The sequence below is a fragment of the Parasteatoda tepidariorum genome, chromosome 6, assembly GCF_043381705.1.
Source record: "Parasteatoda tepidariorum isolate YZ-2023 chromosome 6, CAS_Ptep_4.0, whole genome shotgun sequence".
NCBI classification, from domain to species: domain Eukaryota; kingdom Metazoa; phylum Arthropoda; class Arachnida; order Araneae; family Theridiidae; genus Parasteatoda; species Parasteatoda tepidariorum.
In genome coordinates, this window is record NC_092209.1 from 48002488 (window position 1) to 48011402 (window position 8915).

The 8915-nt window shown below is 28.9% G+C and overlaps 1 protein-coding gene across 2 annotated transcripts in view; it reads right to left on the bottom strand.

Annotated features, from left to right (window-relative positions):
- LOC107436313 (chascon) overlaps nucleotides 1-8605 on the bottom strand; it is a 75059-nt gene extending 66454 nt beyond the window's left edge. Inside the window, exon 1 of one of the 2 annotated variants that reach the window (XM_071182331.1) lies at nucleotides 8490-8605. The gene's annotated coding sequence lies outside the window, so the exon portion shown is untranslated. Of the gene's footprint in view, nucleotides 1-8387 lie in introns of both variants that reach the window. The other variant, XM_016047971.3, reaches the window with a different exon arrangement.
- Between the last annotated feature and the right edge of the window lie 310 nt (nucleotides 8606-8915).

Sequence of the window (8915 nt, forward strand, 5' to 3'; positions counted from 1 at the left end):
TAAATACGTTCAACCTTTCTGAAACCACTAAATTCGAATTACAACACGTTTTCAGTTCCCATTCAATTTCGTTCATTGTTGTTATAGAACATCAATTGTTATTCACTTTATTCTAGTAATCACGATCAGCACATGTTTAGTACAATCAAGAAACACCGTATTGCGGCACATCTTCTCCTTCGATTTAAATCATGTCTTCGTGAGAACTCGGCACTCGGATTTAATGCTCCGGTCCATCATCCCTTGTAAAGCCACGAATATAATTTCTGAAGGTAAAGTTGCGACATCGGATTGCATTTATATCTCTTATTTCTGCGTCTTGAAATCCGCTTTCTATTCTTCGGAATTGGGTAAGCTAGACGATTTACGATAATTGAAAAAAGTAGGTGGCATGTTCTCAACTTCGGAAGTAAGCAGTTTGCATTTAGTAAGCCCATCTATGGTATTGATATTCAGAAGAAAAAAAACTTCGATGTAGCGAATGAATTGATTATTTAATTTGCTTTTTGTTGATATAGAATCATTGTAATTAAATATAGATTTGTTTGCATTCCGATTTAATTTCCGTATTGGTCATAAACAAATCATAATCATTGGAAATCATAATCATCATACAATTTCAATCGCATATGATTTTGCAAATACTCCGTAAATCAGATGTGCATCTTTGAAAAGAATTACAAAAAACTTTTTTTTACCTCATTTTGAAATTTAAATCTTTAAAATATTTAATCTTTTAGAATTTAAATCTTTAGAATTTAGAATAATACTTTTAGAATATTCACACTTTTTGTCAAATTGCATAAATTTTTCTTACAAATATTTTAATTGGGAACTTGCAACTTGGGTATTTGCAACTTGTATATATATTTATCGAAGAATAATATTAAAGCAAAGGAAAACTTTGTATTTATACCTTATATAAAAATAACTAACAATAGGAATAATAATAAAACACAGGATTGCTGAAGGGCATTAATTGTCTAGATTCATATTTTCTACTAAAATAACAAAAGCATAGGAAACTTTGCGTTTATACTTTCGATAAAAATAATAAAGAATAAGAATAACTGATAATAATAATAATAACAAAGCTTGGGAAAATAATAAAACATATTAATACTCTGCAATCATATTTTATGTAAGAATAATTTTAAAGAATATGAATATTTTCTATAAGAACAGAACATATTTTTCACTGTTATCTATAACATATATGACAAATTTTTAAGTTTCAAATTTGGTAAAAGTTTCAAACTATTTTTGCATGCCCTAGATTTTTACTAACAAAAAGAAAAGTTCTAAATTAGAAAACGATTGCGAGAATGTATAATTGTATACTTGCAACTCGAAAAGAAGGGAAGTGTTTGTGCCTGATCATGTGATTTAAATCAGATTTAATTGGTTATTGATTAAGCGACGTCACGCCTGTGTGTCGAACCTGATTAGCTTCTGAATCCTCAAATGCCATGATTGCTTCACTTGCATGTATCTAATTATAACATTCAAATTTTAAGCTTTAAATTTAAAAAAGTGTGCAGCTCTTGATCTAACGATCGGATTTTCATGCACTAAAGCGATTTTAATGAATCAAGGTACGGAATTGCTAATTAATTTGTACACTATTTTCATAGACGAAATCAGGCCCAATGACGTACTTTATCAGAATAATGTAATGCAAACTATTTTTACGATGGATTTGGATTTTTGATCCTCACAATATGGAGGGACGAACCGCAACCATCAGAATATGATTCATGAAGAGTAGTTTAGAATACATTTGCGCTAGGTATTAGAGCAGTCAAAATGGCTGGGTCTTTGAATGTTAATTTCACCAATTCCATTCAAAAATAATATTTTTGATAAATATTTATTGCCTCTTTTCATTTTATTTAACAAAGATCAGAAAAATTTGGAACTGTAAAGTGTGCTAATTTTTAACCGATACTAAACTTCATAATTTCAGACGACAAAAGTACAATGTTTGAATAATTGATTGAATAAGTTGATTTAATTTACATATTTATAATTCATCACTTAAATCATTATGATAGCATTTTAGTACGTAAATATCCAATTAATAGAACAAACTTTCTAAAGGTATTCTGTTTTTACTTTGCGTAATGTTGGTACATACGATTAATATGTATTACATACCTCTTAAATACTTTTAATTCCCTTATTTAAGGTTCATCCCTTGAATCATCAAAATCATATTTTAGTTACGTGAATATCTGGTCAATAGGCCAAAACTTATAAAGGTATTCTGTTTTTTTTATATTGCGTAATATAGGTACATACAAGTAGTGTTAAAGAACACTAATGTAGTGAAACACTATAGATCCAAGAGTTATTAATGGTGTTTCACTGTAGCACTTTGGTGAAACGGCACTTTTCACCAAGTAGTGTTAGAGAACATTAATGCAATGAAACACTATAGATCCAAGAGTTATGTACGTTGTTTCACTGCACCACTGTTGTGAAAAGCCATTTTTGTCATTGAGATACACTGAAAGAAATTTCAGTGCGCATTATTACTTAGATTTCACGATTTCTGAGATTCGATTACTTAAGACATTAGAGGTGATCGCAGGACCAAACTGCTCTCCCACCTTTTAAAAACTTTTTTTAACTATTTAAGAGCTACTCATAAAATATTATATAGGTTGTAGAAAATGTTATTCTTGCCAATTATAATTCATTTGCTGTGGTAGCTCATGGGATAGAGTGCTCGCCTCCCAATAAGGTGACCAGAGTTTGAATCCCAGCGGTTGCTGGTCGATACGATTTCCGCACCCGGTTCGCATCGGCCACAGTGCTGACACAGATACACAGATATCCCCAGTGGTAGACGGATCATAAGTTAGAGTCCCTTGTCTTCAGGCTAACTATGGGAGGTTTGCCCGGTTTTCCTCCCCATGTTACGCAAAGGCAGATTAATTCCATCAAAAAGTTCTCCAGGAAGGTAAATTTCTCTTGTTTTCTGGATTGTTCCCTTGTTTTCTGGGTTGGTTCAAAATCCCTGGGCTACGGAGTAGAGCGTTTGTAGTCGTAGAATCAAAATTGAGTCGGCTGTTCAACGATGGTTTTAAAATTAAATAAAATTATAATTCATTTAAACTATTGTTTTTAATTCTTTTTTTAAAGTAAAATTTCTATCACAGTATTTCCATTTCTAATATTTCTCTCCTAATATCTCCATTACTTGTGCTATATTAAAAATTTCTATGTGAAAAATAATTCGGTACAAGCAGCTGAAATTTCATTAAGAAACTCTAGTTAAAGCAATTATATTTGAGGAATAATATTACCAACTTTTAAGCATTTTTCAATTTCTTATCATCTTATAAAGAAAATTATAGATTTAAATAAGATACATTAAAAAAATTGAATAATTCTTGTTAAGTCCTAAACCATTAAACTGGTAAACATCTTGACAAAATATTCGCTCGCACTCTTAAAAAAAAGTCCTTTTATTCTAACTTTTAATCTCAGTTGTATGGCAAAACATAAAAACAAACACTTTAAAAGTAAATATATAATTAATTTAATTGAAGATTAAAGACCTCTGCTAAATATACAGCACAATTTGCCTGATGTTTTGTAAATCTATTCTCGAATATTTTACAAACTATCCCTACCTAATTTTTAAAACGACTAGTTTTTAAAACGGCGATTTTTAAACGAAGAAATACGTTCCAGCTATACTCAATAATGCTTTTAACAATACGTTTCGGTAAAAAAAATTAGTTGCAGTACATTGCGTTTGACAGCAAAAGAAAAATTAAAAATCTGACTAATTTATTTAAAAGAAATAGAGGATTATTTTTTTTAAATCTACAATTTTCCTATGAAACGCGTATCCTTAAATTACCTGCGATTGGCTTTGAATCATTAATCCCAAAATACTATATTTTTTTTCCACGTAATCCATCACTTTACTAACATAATGAAAAAAACGGTGGCAACAAGGCGTGAAACCATGAAATAACGTTGCGTGAGAAACGTTTTAAGCGCCGACAGACTTGTAAAGTAATTTGACAAGTATTGTTGGAATAAATGCAGTGGTCCGTAAAGTGGACATGTGTTTTACGTTTCTTAAATAAACGTTACGGAAACTTTAATCTCCTGTTACTTTACGAACGAAAAAAGTGACTGAGTCAGTAGGATAATAAGGATATTTAGTTGACAGATCAAGCGATGAAGATAGTATTTCCTAACGTACTTGTTTTGTGAAACCATGAAAATCAGTTAATTAATGCTTATTTTTATATAGTTCTTCAAATTGTATCATTTTAAAACGTTTCTGTATATTCTCACAGAACAATTTGTTCAAAGTTAAACCCCAATATTGATGCCTAGAACCATAATAAAGATAAAACTTGCTGCAACCCCAAGGAAAATATGTTTTCTTTCAAGTTATACAATAGTATCGGGTAATCAAGCTTAAAGAGTGCGATAATAGGGTTCGATTTATCACCATTTTAATGTTGCAACAAATTTTCTGATATAATGGTACAACACAGTTATAAAATTTCGACATTAAGAAAAAAAGCATGGTCGAATACGATAAAATTTACCGTCGGTAATTTTTCCCAGAGTGCTTTGGTAATGATTTTAGTAAAATTAACAATAAAATATTGCTTTAAAATAGGTGATAAAATTTGGGAATTTTTTCATAATACCTTAGAGCAGTGTTTCAAAAACTTATGACTTTTGAGTACCCTTTCTAAATTTTTCGTAACGCTGTGTACCCCTAATAAAGAAATGAATGCATTTTTTACTATAAATAAATTGCACAAAAGTTAAAAATCTCAACTGGCTGCTGACACCACTAATTATTAACTGTTAACTCTGCAAAAAATAGATAATTGAGGAATACGTAATCGTAAATTTTCATGTTTTTAAATAAAAGCAAGTTTGTAGCAAGATATTTCGCATAAGAACGCATACCCCCGCTAAACTGTTCCCGTACCCCATGGGGGTATGCGTACCACACTTTGGGAAACACTGCCTTAGAGCATGACTTGAAAAGCATTTATTAGGTTAAATTTAATTTCTGTTTTATATTTTTAAAGAAATGCGTAGTAATACGAACTATAATTTTGAAAATTAGCATTTCCGATAAAACCATAAAAATAAAAAATTACCAAATGAATGGTTTAAATACCGTTCATTGCGCTTTTATTAATCAGAATTACAGTGAGTGTTTTTAACCAAAAATATCATTAGCATAATTTTACCAGATTTTTTTCCTCCTGTGCTTAAATTTTTGTCATATTACATTAAAACACAGTAAAACAGTTATCGGCCAAGGAGTCACAGAGCGTTAAAGTGCCACAATTTCAAAATCAATGGCATTATGGTGGTAATGTAGTCAGCGTTGTGCACGAGCCACCTTTACTTATCAGATAACTTGCACCTATAAGATAGGCACCCATAAGATAGTTGGGCTTTCCCCAGATAAAACCTGTTATGGTGACTATTACGATAGACTTTTTTTTAATTCGGAGCTAACGTAATCAGAGGTATATGAAAATTATCGGACAATTGAGAGATTAAATACAATTTCTTTGTGTACAATGAGCTAAAAAGAAAGCTTTATCATTCTATATAGTTTTTTTTTATCTGATTATCGGCCTGAGTAATTAAATGCTATCTTAATGATTCCGAAGACATACTCTAAATATGAATAATTCGATTTTGAATTTTAAAAAAAAGCATAAATTACAAGTTAACAGCATAAATTACGAACAAAAATTTATCAACATAAACCATAAGTAGAAGAAAAAAAGTTCATAGCGAATGATGAAAAGATGATGAATGTTGCATCACTTATATTCATAGAATGAGAGATTGATTGATAGATAAATTGATAGATATATTGCAAAAGTGTATGGAATACCAAGCAATGGCTTCGCTTATATGCCGTTTTTTATTAATAATTTAAATAATGATTAAATAAGATTAAATATATGATAAAATATAATGATTAAATATAACCAATAAATCCTATTAATTAAATTTTGAAATACACCTATTTTATGAAGTTCTGATATGGATTTGTCATTTAGTACTGCAACGTACTTTTATTTTAAGTTTCATTTTTTCTACCAATAAGCAAATAAAAATAGACGATCAATTATTTCACTATCGGAAGACGTAAGAAATTAATAGTGTATCAGCTATTTTATGTTGTTAAAATAACTTAAAAATCTATCTTTATACTCTGTTGCAAGATAAGAAAAAACCATTATCCTTATGGAGCGAGCCTGTTTGTATCTAAGTGTACGCCACATGAATACTAAGCGCCCAGCACGAACGTGTATCAACATCGCCAGCAAAACGACGTTGTACAGCCTTGTTTTTTCTTGCTTTCGTAAATCGTGTGAAATAGGGAAAATATAATTTATTGAATAAAAATTATAGTTTTGTTTATAAGAATTAATGAAAATGATATCTAAAAATCGTAACAAATATACATCTATCTTTTCGCATTTAAATAAACTGATGAAAGAATAATAAATATTGTTTCTTGCTGACTATCATCTTTTACAGCGAAGCAAAAGTAAAAAAAGAAATTTATCTTGCATTTGATTAGTTCAAGCATGTCAGAATAAGACGCGCCATATTTAGTAGTCCAATCAAACTCAATGCTCTAGCAACTTCATGTGGTTGTTTCGCTTCCACGACCGAATGTTCTTCTTATTTATTGAAATATGGAGTTAAAATCTAGGATTCCTGTAAGACTGCGAAACTATAAACCTTCTTAAGCAATTCTTAGATATATATCGTAAAAAATAGCACGATTAATAACTAAATAAAACGGAACTATATGCAGCCCCGGATTATTATTGAAATCCTATACAGCAATGGCCTTTTCTTAACTTGCAAAAATATAGTTCTGGATTCACCGAATTGTGAATTTCTAAAACTAATGTGGTATCTAACAGAAAAAAGATCTCATAATTTAAGCGTAAGTAATGCAATGATATAGTTATCAGCCATCTCTACCTTTTTGGCAATATTCAAGATGTCTCTTTCAGGTATCGCCTGAACAAGAACAGCTTGAAACATTTTCCTTTTCCATTTTTTAATTGATAAATGTACCACAAATGTATCATTTACCTGATTAAAAACCAGAATTGTGTATAAAAGATATATTACAGACAGGTAAATAAGATAAAGGAAAAACAATATCGCAATCATATATATTTTGTTAATCATATTATTACGCATTTCAAAATAAAACAACATAAGATTTTTAAAAATTTATAATTGTCATATATTCTGCCATATGGAATTTAAAGGACGAATCAAAGAATAAGAATGATTAATTATAAACAAACCCGATATTTAATTGTTATTAAATAATTGTATCATTCATTTAAACATTTTAAAATTAAATTGATTTACTATAAATACACAAAAAGCCTTTTGTTTACTTGTATTACGTGTTTGTTTATAAGGATTTGTTTACAAGGATTTGTTTACTAAGTAACATTCACTTAATTAAAATATGAAAATCGACCCTAGTACTTTATAGTAACAATTTATAACGTTTCGCTATTTCACAAAAATATTCGATTTTATAAAGATTTAACAGTAAAAGAAAGATTATCGAAATTTTTTTTTGATTTATGAAGTGGCATGAACAAAACAAAAGCAATTTTTAAGGTACTTTATCTTTTCATTTTATAAAAATATATCGAATAAAAGTGAAGTTACTTTTAAAGTAAATATTTCTTTGTTTAAAAATTAACAAGAAAAAACAATGTTTACACTTAAGGCATTTTATCTTATTGCTTACCAAGCAGTATAAAATAAACAAAATTTACTTTTAAGACGCTTTATCTTTTTGTATTGTAAAATAGCATAAAATAAAAAGCTACTTTTATGGAATTTTGTTAGTTGGGGTTTAAGAAATAACATGAAATAAACGAAAATTATTTTCAAATGACCTTATCATTCTGTTTTATAAATTGTCATGAAATAAACATAAGTTACTATTAAAACACTTTATCTTTTTTATACAATAGCATGAAGCAAACAAAATTTCCTTTTAAGGCACTTCAGCTTTTTTTTTCATAAAATATCATAAAATAAATAAAAATCACTTTTAAGGCACTTTTCCACATCATTTTAAAAAGTAATTTGCTGACAAACTAAGTTTCGAAAATTTTAACTGAGTTGAAAAATTATAAAAATAAGAAGAAAAAAAAAACAAAAAACATCCAAACATCGTTTTCAAAATATATATATATATATATATATACTTNTATATATATATATATATATATATATTAACTCTGTGTATTCAATTAAACTTAAAACTGAGAGTGCATTTTTTTTAATATAAGTAATTTAAGCAAGGAAAAAATTCTCACCTGTTATTTTAATTCGAAAAAGAATCATCGCCATCATGATTCTGTTATTTATTTTTATTCTTCCGTGGCAGTAAAACAAATAAACAACTAAACTCAACTCACTCTCATGTGCTTAAGCGAATGTATCCTTCCAAAATGAAAACGATTGTTAACCAGAACCACACTGTTGCCGCCGTACTTTAGGTATGATCATAACATCATAGTTTTTCCCCTATTTGGAGTGAAAACTTGGAAGAGCACGTTTTCGACGAGGTAAGATGTTTGAAAGCGACACCTGTTGGAGATAGGATGCGAACACGTGAATTTTTCAGACGAATTCATGAATAAAACAAATTTTATTTGTAGAATTCCATAAAACTTTCCATTCGAGTCCATTTTTCTTGCAAAAAAAATTTTTTCGCGAAATGTATGGGTTGAAAATCAATATGATAAAACTTGCTAAAATATTCTTTTATTTACTTAACATTTCGACAACATTCAATTGTTTATTCAGATATTTTTAAATTTATTGTGCCTCGAATTTTATAT